The sequence below is a fragment of the Anabrus simplex genome, chromosome 1 (assembly GCF_040414725.1).
Source record: "Anabrus simplex isolate iqAnaSimp1 chromosome 1, ASM4041472v1, whole genome shotgun sequence".
Classification (NCBI taxonomy): Eukaryota; Metazoa; Arthropoda; class Insecta; order Orthoptera; family Tettigoniidae; genus Anabrus; species Anabrus simplex.
Window position 1 is genome coordinate 342,676,718 of NC_090265.1, and position 16,183 is coordinate 342,692,900.

Consider the following 16,183-nt stretch of genomic DNA (forward strand, 5'->3'; position numbering starts at 1 on the left):
TCGAGTAGCGATGGGCGTCAGTTTGGGTCCGGGCCGAACGATGTGAAATGTGCAAACGGACGTGCAGAGGTGAACGATCAGGCCTCGTACGATAAATCTGCTACTGATCGACCAAATGCAGACCAACTTCGCAAAGGTAAAGCAATAGCTACATGGAATGTGAGAGGGTTACTTCAGACAGGAAAACTTCACATTGTAGAAAGAGAACTAAAGAAACACCAAATAGACATTTGTGGACTGTCAGAAACTCACTGGAAAGGATGTGGGCATTTTGAAACAGATGACCATGTAATATACGTCGCTGGAGCAAATGATACAGGTCGGAATGGCGTCGCGTTTCTTGTTGATAAGCGGATATCCCAATATGTTGAGGAATACAGACCTATCAATGGAAGAATACTGACCCTCACTCTCAACACTAAACCATTTAAACTACACCTGATCCAGGTATATCTACACACCACCGCTGCAAACGACCAAGAAATTGAAGACTTCTATGCAGACATGGAAAATACAACAGCATCACTTAAACCAAAAGGTGTTACCATCATATTGGGAGATTTCAATGCAAAAGTAGGAACCACCTCGATGGACAACCACTTGCGAGAAACTATAGGACAGTATGGCCTGGGTGCACGTAATGAGCGAGGCAACCGGTTGATACAGTTGGCAAGCGAAAACAATCTTTCCATTATGAATCCCATGTTTAAACACCACAAACGCCGTCTATTTACGTGGACCTCTCCGAATGGGCATGTTAAGAACCAAATTGATTACATCCTTGTCAATAAAAGATGGAGAACCTCCTTCCGTAATGTGAAAGCAAAACCTAGTGCCGAATGCGGATCGGATCATCGTTTACTCTGGGCCTATCTTAGAATCAAACTGAGAAAACCAGTTGTCAAAATAAACTCGAAAACGTTAGCGGCCCCTGAGCCAGTTGCTTCCCAAGAAACACTACGAAGCATTGGGCCACCTGACCTAGAGGGAAATTGTGACATGGCTTGGAAGAGAATTGAAGAATGGATCACAGACGCAGCGAGCAAGGTCACAAAAATGAACACTGTAGTGAAGCGACAACACTGGATGGCTGACGAAACTTTGGCACTAGTTGAAATGAGACTTATCATCCGGCTCACAGTTACAGATCCAGAACAACAAGGACGATTAATGAAAAAACTGAACAGTGATATCAAACATGCTTGTAGAAGAGACAAGAATGAACACATTAAGAAACTGTGTGCAGAACTAGAGGCGCATTTGACCAAAAGTCACAGCACAGAACTGTACGACAAGGTAAAATATTTAGCACGAGAGTTTATGCTTAAGACTCAGATTATTAAAGATGACCAAGGGAATATCATCACAAATGCAGCGGGCATCGCCAAAGTATGGAGAGAATACTGCATCAAGCTCTTCACTGATGACCCACAACCAATGCCAGGTCACCAGAACCCAACAGACTTTGAACTAGTGATCCTTAGAGAAGAAGTGGAACATGCAATAAAAAAGCTCCGGAACCGGAGAGCACCAGGCCAAGATGGAATCACTGCTGAAATCCTAAACAACATGGGTGTCCTAGGTGTCGACATCCTGCACAAGTTATGTCAGAAGATATGGACATCTGGAAACTGGCCGGACCAGTGGTGCCACTCCGTCTTCGTACCACTGTTCAAGAAAGGTTCTCCACTTGACTGTGCAATTTATCGAACGATAGCCCTCATCTCCCATGCAAGTAAAATCATACTCACGGTGCTGAACGAGAGGCTGAAGACCTTCTTACTCCCACAAATCTCAGAGGAACAAACCGGGTTTGTTCCAGGCAGAGGAACTCGTGAGCAGATCCTAAACATCCGCCAGCTCATAGAGAAGGCAAGGGAATATAATATCAAGATGTTCCTGTGCTTCGTGGACTACAAGAAAGCCTTCGACAAGGTAAAATGGTCAAAGCTCTGGGCTATACTCACTGAGATGGGGACGCCAAGACATTTAGTGTACCTGATCCAACAATTGTACTCCTCGAACACTGCGACAGTGAGAGTTAATGGCGACATCTCAGACGTCTTTTCCACTTGTGCTGGTGTGCGACAAGGTTGCATTCTTTCCCCCCTCTTATTTAATGTATACAGTGAGTATATTATGAGGGAGATTCTCGAGGACTGGAGTGACGGCATCACAGTTGGTGGCAGGAAAATTAACAACCTCAGATATGCAGATGACACCGTGATTATTGCAACAGATGATCATGAATTAGAAACCATCATGCGGAGGCCAGACGAGTGAAGCAGATAATATGGTCTTGAAATCAACAATAAGAAGACCAAAGTGATGATTGTAGACCGTTTTAATAACAACAGACCTGCCATGACAAGAATTGCGGATTATGAGGTTGTCAGTCGCTTCGAGTATCTAGGATCTATTGTCACAAATACTGGAGACTGTGGACCTGAGATCCGCAAGCGCATTGCAATTGCGAGAAATTCAACAGCAAAACTTACTCGCATCTGGAAGGACACCTCCATCACATCCAAGACAAAGCTCACCCTCATGCGAACTCTGATCTTCCCTATCGCGACCTATGCAGCAGAAACTTGGACGATGAAGACGGCGGATAGCCGCAGGATTAATGCTCTAGAAATGTGGTGCTATAGGAGATTACTGCGAATACCATGGACAGCACACCGTACTAATGAATCCATCCTACAACAGCTCGGCATCAGAACAAGACCGTCGACCTTTATCAAACAAAAACAACTCGGATATTTTGGTCATATTGCCAGAAGACAGGAGGCAATGGAAATACTTATCATAGAGTGAAAAGTCGAAGGCCGAAGACCTAGAAGACGTGCGCCGTTACGATGGATGGACTAAATCAAGAACTTAACCAGGATGAGCTTACAGCAGCAAGCAAGTCACCATGCCCAAAGCAGAGACTCCTGGAGGAAGATCACCAAAAGGATTGTCACGTGATGCCACTACACCCTTACGAAGGGTTGGACTAAGAGAGAGAGAGAGAGAAGAAGTCTAGGGTTTTCAAGTGTTCTATATTTCAAGGCTAACAAACTAAGAAACTTTCAACAGAAATTTAAATTCTTATTTCGATTTTCAATTATAAGTGTGTGTTCATTTCATGAATTAATACCTAGAAAGACTTTAGGTGTTTTCACAAAATTAGAAAGACTATAGGATCAGTGATATTTATTTATTTTTCTCGAACTGAATTCAAGAAGATTTACGTTTAAACTTTTGATTTCAATGAAAGATCTGAGTCCTATATTAATATTGCAGGGTGATGAATCATTCAACATTATTAATAAATTATTTGGAAATAGTATAACCACCCATTATTCGCCCTGCGGTTCCATCCTGCTCTGTATCGGCTCCAAAATCAACTTCCACTACCTGAGATCCTTCTCATGCCCTAAACCCACGAACTTTTCCTGGTACAGTACCGATTTTCATTAAATTCTGTTAACCCATTTTCTCCTGTCTCGGCGTTGATATGGACTTAACAATAAAAATAAAAATCCATACAGTGTTATCATAGCCAGTACAGTAAAAATGTATAGGACATAAAAGATCGGAAATTTAATTCTATATAATCAAGTTATGTAGTATTTATCGATGGGACCACTACTAAAATAAATATTTGAGAATTAAATTTTAAGCCTTCCCCTAAACTACCATTTCAGTCAGCGCGTATAAAATGAATTTATAACCTAATTTGTAGTGGCTTATACCCCGACTTTCATACCGATTTTCATTCAATTCCCTTCAGCCGTTTTCTAGTGATGCGTGTACACACATATGTACAGACAAACCGAAATTACGGAAAAGAAAAAAGTGCATTTCCTTGTTACTGTAGTCATGAATTTTGAATTCTGAGCAATGTACAGACAAAACTCTTATTTTATCTGTATACATAGATTTAATAAAAGATAATTTAACATTTAATAAAATATGACCAAAATATACCAAACACACTAATTGAAGTTTACAGACCAGTTACGATGTCGTAGCCACTTTAAGCCGACAAAAACCGCGCCTACTCTGCCTTTACGTGGACAGTAGCGCTACAAGTGGCGGAGAACATGAACATTGTGTCTATTAACATGTGATTCAGAGGGAGTCGTCAAACTATTAATTTCTATTCATCATGGTCAAATGAAGACCTTCTTTTTCCTTCCTCTTCTTGGTGGTTATGGGTTTCCTATATTTATCCCAGTAAAAATTATATGAAAAACATACACGAAATGTATATACGAAAGTCTTCTCTACACTTATTGATCGTGTTGGTCACTCACATATAGCACTAGAGGCTGTATATTAGAAGAAAAACGTTGTTCAGAAATCACCACTGGAGGCAGGAGTGCATCGGCATGGGAAAAGGTTATAACGGTACAACTTGTCATAATTCACGATTCGAATCGTCAAGAAACGTACTGATCACAGCAATAATTTCTGGGGTAGGATTATGAAATAAACAAGAAGCTTGGGTAGGAAAAGAGTGTTTGAGATGTACTAGATGTTGTAAAAGCTTCTGACGAGCAGAATGAGTTGATGGAGATTATAAAATAAATGATCGATATTTCCGTTACTCTCACCACAGGTGCAGTGGGGCAAGTTAGTAATGTGAAACATATTCTTATATTGGAGTTTGAGAGCATTATTGAAATGTAAGCGAATGGTATTAGTGATATGACGGTGGGAATAAGATCCCTTCATGAACCATGATATTCGAGGGATACGAGGTTGTAAGTTATAATAAAATCGTTTTTTGGTTGCCACTCCTCTGGCCAATCATTATATGCTGCAATTTTTATGATTGGAATATAATCCATTGGGGGAGTTGCAACGAGAATGGAAGATGTAGAAAGCCGAGCAGCATTAGTTGCTAAACAACCCCCGATTGATCCAACTTATAAATCAGGTGTTTAACATTATAAATGTAACAACTTGGTGATATAGTCAAGGAGGATAGGGATTGTAAGACACTCAGTGTGTCTGTATAAATGGTAATTTTAGGGAAATCATATTCTTTAGTAAATAAGAGGGCTTGCCGGATGACAAATAATTCAGCAGTGAACATAGAAAAAGTATTGGTTAATCTGTATTGCTCAGTGACTTGGATGTTTGACTCAATGAATTCCGCTCCAACAGCATGCTTGGAGTTGGAGCCTCCGTATATATATCTATGCCGCACTTCGAATGTGTAAACCGCATTTTTACAACCATCTCGGGATGATCTTGATGATCTCTAGCTCTGCTTTAATTAGTAGCTGAAGGAGTAATGATGTGGGGAGTGTAAAATAGTATGGGAAAGGTATAAGAAGGTAATGTGAGACTTCGCAGTAACCGTTCCCGATACAAATGCAGTGATTCATACGCGAATTATCATGCTGGTATTCGGCTGTATCTATGTTGATTTGCTGAATGATATTCATAAAGTATATCTGCAACTTGGGCACGGGCGTGTTAGAAGTAAGTGCTGTATTTTTAAGGAGATATTGTTTGGCCAGCATTTTGCGTCTGATAGCTAACGTTGATTCGCCCGAATCTACCAATAGAACATTGGTAAGTATGGATTTCAGCGCTCCCAAACAGCTACGCAGGGCCTTGTAATGTAGAGTATTGTGTTGAGCAAGATTAGAGACTGAAGATGTGTCAAATATATGCTCCCCGTAATCTAGGTACGCGCGAATTGTTGTTGTATACAATGATATGGACACAACTTGATCCGCACCTCAGTGTCGGTGAATAACGGTTTTTAATACCTTGTTATATACGTCGGATTTTTGACGTGTGTGTTGGAAACGTTCTATCCAACTCAGTTCATTATCCAGAATTAAACCGAGATATTCGTAATGGTTACAAATCGGTATTTTGAAGCCATCAAATTGGATGTGAGAATGATTATTATGTCGATGATAGGCAAAGATAATTGCAGAGCATGTCTGGGTCGAGAGTTGTAGTTCATGTTCATCTAACCCCTGTGGTAGACCTTGAGGAGTTTGTCTACTGGTTATATGGTATTCTGTTGATTTAACTATTAATGTGCGATGTGAGAGTAATTGATTTAGAATATTTATAAACCTTTCTGGGATCTGTCTCAAAGTTTGCTTTTCCCAAAGTATATGAAGCGGGACGGAATCATGCGCACTTTTAATGTCTAGGAAAATAGCGACTGTACTTAGTTTGCGGTATTTCGCCAGGAGGAAACTAATAATAAAAATACTGAATACGTCATGTGAGCTGCGCCCCGTAATGTTTGAATAATGGTGTTTAGGAACCCGACGATAAGATTCCATAGCCGAACCGTTGTAAAAGCAGTTCAAGAAAAGTTTTTCGAAGACAGGAACCTAATACTATTCCACGATAGCTAGCGGGATCTGCAGATATACTGCGGGTCTTTAAATTAGGAATTAGAAAACGTCATTCCATTGACGAGACATTTTGAAGTTTGTCAAGAGAGTATTGCCGGCGCGGAATTTGAAGTTGAAGTTAAGGCCGCCTCCAATTCCTTGTTGTTAAAGGGTTGTAATAACAGAGGATTGTGAGTTAGAAGCTACCTGTTTAGAAACTAAATTGGTAGCACATAACTCAGGGTTATTCGGTTGAGAAAGTTAGACAAAACTACAGGCGATTCATGTTGCGAACTCCTACCTAAGGCTCGTATGACATTCCAAAGATCATTGGCTGATGTGTGGGAGTTAAGAGATGTGACAAACGCCTTCCAAGCTGTTCTCCGTTTGGTATTGAAAACTCGTTTGGAGTCGGCAATATGTTTTTGAGTCGGAAATAATTGTGTGGAGTAAGATTCTGTCTATAAATTTGGAACAGTCGTTTTCGAGTTTGAATTAACCGATGACATTCGCTGTCCAACCAATGTATTTTTTGAAGTTGGCCAGATGGAGGGATAGTAGATTCTTTAAGGGGATGGTACATGTTGAGGAAATCTTGCAGGATCGTGTGTAGGGAGGGGTACGTTAATTTGTTTACAGGTATTAGGCGAAGTTAAGTGGTGGTGTAAGTACTATAAGTTTGAGCATCAAGGTGTCGAAGCGAGCGAATAGTACTCGTACATGCCGGTGCTGTTTTAGATGGGTTAGGCCTACCCACTCCGAACGTAATTATGATGGCAGATGCAACTTCTGGAAACACAAGTGGAAGATTACCAGCGACCCTTATTGCGACTGCTCTGATGTGCCTCAGACCGTTCAACATTTCGTCACAGAGTGTCCACTCCGAATATTCAGTGGGTCAATAAAGGATATCCACGAAGCCAGTGATGAAGCTGTGAGTTGGCTAACAAAACTGGACATTCAGCTTTAGCAGCAATGCAGATATTGATGAGCTCAAATGTATAAATATTGTTTGTTTATTACGTACTTGTTCTGTGTGTATAGATGAAACTTTTTTGTATAATTGTACATATTTGTAAATAACCAAATTGTAACAATGTATCCTCATGTCATACGAAATATATATATGGGCAAATGATCACTTCAGTAAGTGTCCGATAATGTATGCCAAGTAGTACGGTGTGCCATGTTTCTTCTGCAAAGGGTTAAGCCTAAAACACTTGGGGGTGCACTAGGCGGGCTTAATCTGGTAGGTGATCCATCATTAAGTATGATGAAATGATCGCGTGCTACAGTAAGAAGGTGTGAGCCTTTAATCGTGTCAGAACTACTTCCCCAAGTTGTATGGTGGGCGTTATAATCTCCTAATATAATTATATACTGCTCGGTATCAAATTGTTGGAAAAACTGTGACCATTGGCATTGCGTGATAAATGCGTCAGGTGAGCAATACATATTAATAATGCGGATTTCGTGATAAGAAATACCGATTGCAAAGAGGTTAGGGATCGGATTAATAAGATTCATCGTTTTGTACCAAACCTGGTGATGGACTAAGAAGGCGAAACCTCCGTGTCCCTGTCCATCGCTTATCTCCACATTATAACCTTTGACTTGATAATAGTGATGGGGGTAAAACCATGTTTCTTGTAAAGCTTGTATATGCAGCGTAGTTTCATTAATTATAAAAATTTAACTCATGTTTTTTTATTTAAGACACTCCTAGCGTTCCACTGAGTGACCCTGATCATATAAGGATAGAATACTGTAGACACTGTCGCGTAAGTGGTAAATTACGTTCGACAAATGGGTGTTTTCACCCAAGAGTTGAATAAGTTGCACTAAATTTATTGGATTTCACCTTGTAAGTGAGCCCGTTGTCGTTGCATGTTACCAGCTGCTGGTGCATGTGTAACACCAACGAACATTACAGGTTCTCCCGGAGTTGAAGGAGAAGTATCGACAGAAGTAGATGAATGCAGATGATGAGGGCGGGGGTAATGAAGAGCATTTTTGGTGCCATCAATAGATTGAGGTAGCCATCCTGCTCATAACCGGGAAGAGAAACAGTCCATGGTCCCTGTATTATAACTTGTGTGAATTTTCTTTTCCGAGGATTTTCAGTTGGAGAATTGGACGTCTCTCGAACAAGTGGGGGAATTTGTTGAGGTTGCATATCTAGGCGGAATTCAGTTTACTGTTTGCTTCTTGATATGTCACATTATCTGTACTCATTATTTTCTTCATTAGAGATTGTTTATTGTTGTTGTTGTTGTGCATGGCAATTTTGTGAACTAGTTACATGGGGCCCTTGGCAATGCACACATCTATAACATTTTTGGAGCACTCCGCCGTTAGACGTTGCAACGTATAACGCCCACACCGAGGTGCCTTAGCGCGGCAGTTCTTATCTGTATGTCCATAACGTTGGCATTTTTTGCATATGAGGATGGAAAATGTTAATGTTTGTACATCTAAGAACACCCGATATAATGAAACTTGTTGGGGCAAGCGTTGAGCTCGAAAGTACACCTTTATAGAACCCGTGGAAACATATTTTACACGTTCTTTGAATAGAGATTTTGTTATTTCAACGTTGAATTTATTTGGCGGCACAGGAGTTTTAAGGTTGTTCATAATTTCAGCATCCGTTAGAGATTTTTCTACTCCTCGAATAATGTCCACTCGAAGCACACGAGAGCTGCGTATAAAACATTTAAGATTTAACTAGCAGTTTTCCGCTGGCTCCGCCCGCAATGTACAAAGTATGGTGTTGGTTCGTTACTATCCTCACCGTTGTATTTGCACAGTTTCGAGTTAATGAAATAAAGCACATGATATGCTGTGGTATTAGAATGCAATATTATGTCAACAAAACACTTGAAAATTCATCACACAAGGAAATTGAATTAAACTTTCCTTGGAAAAACACTACGCGCCGATATGTTAAAAAGTCCTTCAGAGATCGTCATGGAGACAAATGTACTCATAACATTTCTCAGAATCCACCGATTAAAGTAGTTATTACCTCAAGCACAGCGCTTCATCCACTGAGTGTTTTTAGACCAAAATGAAGTGCGTACTTAATTAGAACGAAAGATATGATTGCTTCAATGAGAAAAAATGTTGAATTAATGAGACGTCAAATAGAATGTTCACTCATAACTTTCCTCAGAATCAACCAATTTGAATACATAAGAGCTGAAATGAAAGATCTTGATCCACTGAGTGTTCTTAGGCCAAAATAAACTCCGTACCTCAATTAGAACCAGATATGATTGCTTCAAACCGACAAAAAATTGAAAATCAAATAATTTGAGGAAGGCGGAAGTTAAGCGATTTATGTTACCTGATGACAAATCTGTGCATAAATACCTTTCAGTTAATGAAGGAAATCGCCCGGATAGAATGGCCGGACTGACTGAATTTAGTTTTTATAAAAAAAAATAATATATAGATGTTTTCAGAACAGGGTGACGTAGAAAGTCATTAGACTGCACCGCGTAACTGAACTCTACTTGGACTCTATTTTTTCCCCTACGTGCAACAGATTTGACACCTGCACAATTTGCTGTTCGTAAAAGATTAGACCCAAGGCCACGCGGTGGAGATTAGCAATAAAGAGAGGCACGCAATCCTCCGTGCACCGCATCACACACGACACTCAGACACTTGTCAACGGCACGCACTAGTTTATATGACCTCCTTCGACTGCTGTCAAGCAGAAACTGATATCAAGACCAACAACAATATTATCAGACCTGAATCGATACGTCACAAAATGGCCACACTGTTTACATTCAGTTTGGTGTATTGTCAGCACGTGTCTAGTTGGTTGCGGTTATCTTGCTACTGGAATTCGCAAATTAATTATCCACCAAATATGTTTGTGTGTTAAATAGTATTTCAGTGTCCTTTTATTTGTTATCTAGTAATTTCTAAAGCGCTAGTGATGTATTTACTTGTAGAATTTAGAGGTTATTAATATATACAATATTTTGGTGCTTCGGTGAGTTTGGCCTGGTGGAGTATAATTAGTTTTAGTATTTTAGAGGTTCTTGACATATATTTTTGCTGGTGCTTCTGTGAGTTTGGTTCTTTTACTGGTTAACTAGTCATTTTTAATGTGTTAGTGATGTAATTAGTTTTAGTATTTAGAGACTATTAATGCCGTGTATTATTTTTCTGGTGCTTCAGTGAGTTTGATCTGGTGAAGTATAATTAGTTTTAGTTTTTTAGAGATTATTAATTCCGCATATTATTTGCTGCTGCTTCGGTGAGTTTGGTTATTATTGGTTCTCTTCTTGGTTATCTAGTTATTTTTAATGTTTTTTTGCTAGTTGCTTTACGTCGCACCGACACAGATAGGTCTTATGGCGACGATGGGACAAGGAAGGGCTAGGAGTGGGAAGGAAGCGGGCGTGGCCTTAATTAAGGTACAGCCCCAGCATTTTCCTGGTGTGAAAATGGGAAACCACGGAAAACCATTTTCAGGGCTGCCGAGAGTGGGGTTAGAACCTACTATCTCCCGAATACTGGATACTGGCCGCACTTAAGCGACTGCAGCTATCGAGCTCGGTGTATTTTTAATGTGGTAGTGGTGCATTTAGTTTTAGTATTTAGAGGTTATATATGCCGTATATTACTTTTAGGCGCTTCAGTGAGTTTGGTCTTGTGTAGTGCATAAGTACAATGAGTCGTAAGTGCTCTGTGCTTGGTTGCCGATTAAATTATGGATCTTCCAATACTACAACTTTCAGGTTTCCTAAGGACAAAATTTTGCAAGGGAAATGCGTATGGAAGATTCATCGTGACCATTTTGAAGTGATTGATAATACTTTGATATGCATTAACATTTTGGCCTTAAGTTTATTATAAGCGAAAATGCTTTCCTGTACTAAACGGTGATCCCATTAGAGTGCCCAGAAAAATCCCAAAACTGACTTCTAATGCATACCCCACTACATTTTCCAACCATACCTCTCACCACACTGTTAGTGTTTCAAAAGAAAGGAAAAATCCCGAAGAAAGTGTTCAAGAGCTCATTAGGGGAGATGAGGAGAATTTAAATAAGTGGTGCGAAAATGACACAATTTCTGATTTTACCACATTCATCTGTGAAGATCAGAAAAATGTGTTAAACGATTCACTATAAAAGTAAAGGAAGATTACGTGTTTGTGAAGGTTAATGAAGTCATCTACTAACGTGTCGTCTGTTTCAGGGAGTTTTAAGGGTTCCTGTTCTTTTACAGTTCAAGTGTTTAAGAAAAAATGTATGTGCCTACAATGCATTGTAGGTTTGTATCGGAATCTGACGGTTGTGAAGACCTAAAATGTGACTGATGGATGAAGTTTTTGACACTTTGGTAAGCCATTTCACAAGTTATTCTGTTGATAATATTGGTCTCGCTGATAAACTTTCTCTTCTAATGAAGCCTGTGAAAAATACCTACATTAGAGTTAGACTGTGAGTTTAGTAAAGAGAGAACTAGTGAAATACAATTTGTCCTGGAACAGTCAGAGCTCTCTATAGCCAATCAAATAAGTTACTCCCCAGAACTACTGATATGGGCTGCAACTTTCTCTTATTTGTACCCTGGTGCATACAATTTTTTATATAAAACAAATGTAATGGCATTGCCTCATCATGTATATTTAAGGCAACTTTAATCGAAAATAGGCCCCAGCAGTCCAGGCATAGGTCTTGCTCAGGTAGCTTTTTTGAGAGAAAAAGAAAACTTTTAAAAGAGAATGACATGTTGTGTCAGTAATGTTGACGAGGTTCATGTAAACTCAAAACTCTTATATAAAGCTGGTAAATTAGTAGGAATGGCTGAAAATATTTCAGAATATGATACAGTATCTACACTGCAAGTATGTATGGCTTCATCATTGCATTGTGGTAATAAAGATGTAATTGGTCTTTTTCCGGTGAAGAATATGAACCACTGCCTGCTCGATCTACATCCGATGGCTGCTTATACTGCCTGCTCATTACAACATTTTAACATGGCACTAAATGAAACACTCCGTTTACAAATACCCACAGCAGGTGGCAGCACCAACCGGCTCCTAAACTGTCGGAATGAAATAGCGAGAAATAGGGTAGTAGTATTATAGTACTGTATTTGTTTACAGTAAAAATGGTGTACTGCCGCGTGCCTTTCTGGAAATCAAAGGGAAACCAGAATGCCGTGGTATTTAATTCCATGACACGGGCTTTTTCAGGTGATCCAGTTGAAGCCATGTTTAGTTCTATAAGAATGGGAGAAGGGTGCAATGACATGACTGACTCCTGGGCTACTCAGAATTCCATAAAGAGAATTCTGAAATCCGGTACTTTAATGTCCACCGATGGTGCTAACGTTATCCACAAGCAAAATTAAAAATTTTCTGCCTCAGTATCCTCTCCCGGACTTGACGAAACAGAACCAGTGATGTCCGCTGAGTATGTACTTGATTTACTGGAAGATGGTTGTGAGCCCCCTGAGTCAGTGTATGTCACTTTGGAATCTGCTTCCCATGCATTAGTGTGTGTTTATTTAGTGCGTGTAATCGAAGAAAAAACAATGCAGCACGTGCTTGAGTAACGTTTCCACCTTAGTTAATGCATCTCCATTGATGAACTTAATCAGACAGTCTCATATAGGTGGTCTGCGCTATCCCCAGCAACGATATATTGGCCTAATTATGGGGCTACAGAAATTTGTTGAGGCAGCTCTACCGTACTGCAAGAAATCTACAAGTCTGCTCCAGACTATAAAAACCATGTTCTGCCCTCTTTGTGCCACTGTAAGATTTTAAAGTGTTTTAGTAACAATAAGCACCAGGAACTTGTGTCAGAAACTGTGGTGGCCAAATTCGTGAAACCTCTACTTAGTAATGTAGGGAGGTACCATACAGACAAAGTTTGCAGGTTTTCTTGTTCGTCGAAATCTCTTTCTCGAAAAGTCCTGAAGCTATCACTCTCTAGAGCACCACTTTATGCGTACAATTCTTTAATTTTTCTGTTACTTTCAGATTTTAAATTTTGCTTGTATGCTTATCTAGCTGTATTCACGCGATAACTGGGTACGTCTGGTGTTGCGATCTAGCGGCAGATTGTTTGTAAGTCGTGTTACACGTTTGAATATGGAATGAGCAGGCAGTATAAGCAGCCATCGGATGCAGATCGAGCAGGCAGTGTTATGAACACATAGTCACTGCATGATCTCACACTTAAGGTTTTACAAGTCATGGTTGAAGGTGGTTTCGATGCTGTCTCCTTGATTGCTGATAACCATCGTACCGGGTACCGACAAAAATGTTTGAGCTTTTACGTGGTAGTAATAACTTGAAACCCTGTATTCAAAATCGATGAGATCCACGTAAGTCCCTGTTTCTTCTTTTTGATAGTGTACATATTCTCAAGTGCATTAGTAACAATTGGTTGAACAGGTCCGATGAAACCTTAATTATACCAAACGTTGATGAGACATAGGCATAGGCTGTTTTAAGTGAAGTGGTCAATGATGATGTTGATATAGATCAGTCCGTAAATTTACAACTACTGAGACCAAATTTTCAGACCTCAAAGGGTTATTTCATTCAGAGAAGTGATTGTTGTTAAAATGGCCCCATTTATCTAGAAATGATCTGTATCCAACACAAATAGAGAGAAATGATGTATCGTTTGCAGTAAAATATTTGATAAGAATATTGCTGGTTTGGAATCGCTTAAAAGTCATGCTGTGGATGTTTCTGATGACACAATCCACGTTCTAAAATGAATTCAAAAGTGGTGGTCAATCCGTAATGCACAGTATCACATGAAATGTAAATATACCTGAAATGAAAGGGCTAGTCCACTTACTGGGCCTGGTTACAAAAACTTTCATTCCTTACATGTATAAAACATACATAGACATATGGCATATATCACGAACAGAAGGAAGATTAACAATTGGAAAATACACTGCTTTGACACTCATACTTACCACGATGGTAGAAGTGTGTAAATATATTTTCAGGAAGTACCACTGGTCTTATGTGCTTACTGCCAAATTGCAGACAGGCACTTTCGAGGGAAGATTTGGTGCCTACGGAAGATTGAGTGGTTGCACTTATAATGTTTCTGTGGAACATATTCTTGAATCTGGAAGAAAGCTCAAAGTGTTAGGTTTATTGAAGATGAGGTCTGAAAAAGTGAAATTTCTTTGAAAGTATTTGCCCGTAATGTCCATAACAATAGCCATTATGGAATTATTGATAATTTAGATGAAATAGTCTGCATTAGAAGAAGTAGTTCACATCACAGTTCTCCTTGACACACTGCGGATTTTGGTTTACATGTTGCAAGGTGAAAATGACTTGCTTGTGGATAGTGACAGAGAAGTGATGATGTATTTTAATCTGGTGAATAGAGGTAGTTTGAAGTTTCCTTCGTCTATGGCCATGTCTTCGTGTTGTAACATTTTTAGACTTATCCAGGCATTAATTAGTGACAGTTACGAATCAGAACTTTTTAAGCTACACAATCTAATAGAGACACTGGCAAAGAAACTTCAATCTAAAAATTTCAAGAGAAGTACCTGTAATGCTGCAAATGCAGAACAAAGGTAAAAAGAAAAGGGACGCAAAGTGTTGAAACTTAGCTGTAAATGATCCTCTTCTCAGTTTAATTTGTTAAGAAGGGAGTCATATTTTCCAGGATTGACTAGTTTACACTTGTTATATTAGCACTTAATGAACCCTACAGGAGGGAATCTCTGACTTAAACGTCTAGAATGTGGGTTAGGATAATCTTATCAGTATTAGGTTCTATGAACTTACACACCGTCCTTGCCACTCGGGAAGATCGTTGAATTGATTATCTTTCATTACTAAAATTAACAACTTACAAAGGCTCGCTAATTAAAAAGGTAAGGTATAATAGGCAGACAATTAAATTCTCATTAGGAACCCATAAGCAGTTTTCAAAAAAATTGTAAAATGAGAAATAATAATGAAAGCGCCTACAAAGATATTACTAAGGACACACTAGAGGTAAAACATCTGAAGGAGGAGTGCAGTATGTCATTGAACTGACCTGGTATGGGAAGTGATGTAATAGAGTGCAGAGGACTTGCAGCTTTTGGAATTCGAGCCAATGAAGGAGAAAATGTTTTCTAAACGCCTCATAGTGTATGGCGGAGTTGGAGAAGGCAGGACTTCATTAACAAATGTTCCAAATTTCAAATTCATAGGTTTTTGGACAAAGTAAAAAATTCCAAGTATTGAATTTGACTTGATAGAATCTGATGTTCTCTTAAAAATGAAGCATGTCATTATTGTTTAATAAACCATTTTTACAGGTATCTTATAGCGTAATATATATATATCCTATATTTAACTTGTGTGTTCGACAGATTGGAAAGCTTTTAAGTTACTTTTAAATGCGTCAGTTTAGTTATACTCCTGTCCCTAATCTTGTCTATTGTAATTGAGAATAACCTGATTTTATTATAAGGATACCTTTAATTGTATATTTCTAGTAGGATTCGGCTGGTGAATGTATATTCTTGTTGAGCATGTTATTTCACTGTCATGGGTAATTTATTTTTTCATTTAATATGCCTTTGCTGGTAAGACCTAGTGTTCTCACTACACTATGTCTTCTGGCATGGGCTAGAGCAATTTTTTTACTTCCATTAACCTTTATCAGTCACAACCTGGGCTTTGACAAAATGTAAGTGGCCGTGGTATGAGTGATGCAGTGATGCTACTAATGCCATTCCTTATGCAGCCAGTCCCTGTTACGGATGGTGTGAAAATATTTTTCATAGGATCAGTTGGTGCGTTCA